Below are 541 nucleotides of genomic sequence, written 5' to 3'. Positions count from 1 at the left end.
CCCAGACCATCCCCCCCACCCATCCCCCAGAACATCCCCCAGACAGCCATTGGCCCACTCAGCAGCCTCAGAGGGTCCCCTCACGCCCGAATTGATGCCCCCGCTGTACCCTAGGCCGTGTGAGTCCCCCCGCGTCAGCCACGCAGGCCCCTCAGGACGGTGAGTCCACAGGCTCAGGCGATGGCTCCTCTGAGCCGGGTCTCACCTGAGTCCATAGCCAGTTCGCCGGTCCCCTCCCAGGGCCACAGCGGACACTGGGCCGCGTTGCCACGGTGACGATACATCACAGGGTCCATGGCAGGCGGGCTTCAGAGGCCTGTTTGCTGAAGGAAAGGTGATTTATCGTCCCTCCGTTGTGTTCTGCTGCGCTTGCAAACTGGGTAAATATTTGTACATTCATCACAGCAGCACGTGCTCATCTGGCTGCACCGGGAGGCGGGCGCCGTGCACCACGCGTGGGAGCCACCTGCCTCCTCCTGACATGGCAGCTGCTCAGCAAGGACGTGGCCACCGCTTCCTGGTCACCACGAAGGTGGCCCGT

The sequence above is a fragment of the Myotis davidii genome, unplaced genomic scaffold, assembly GCF_000327345.1.
Source record: "Myotis davidii unplaced genomic scaffold, ASM32734v1 scaffold181, whole genome shotgun sequence".
Classification (NCBI taxonomy): Eukaryota; Metazoa; Chordata; class Mammalia; order Chiroptera; family Vespertilionidae; genus Myotis; species Myotis davidii.
This window is presented reverse-complemented; position numbering follows the sequence as displayed.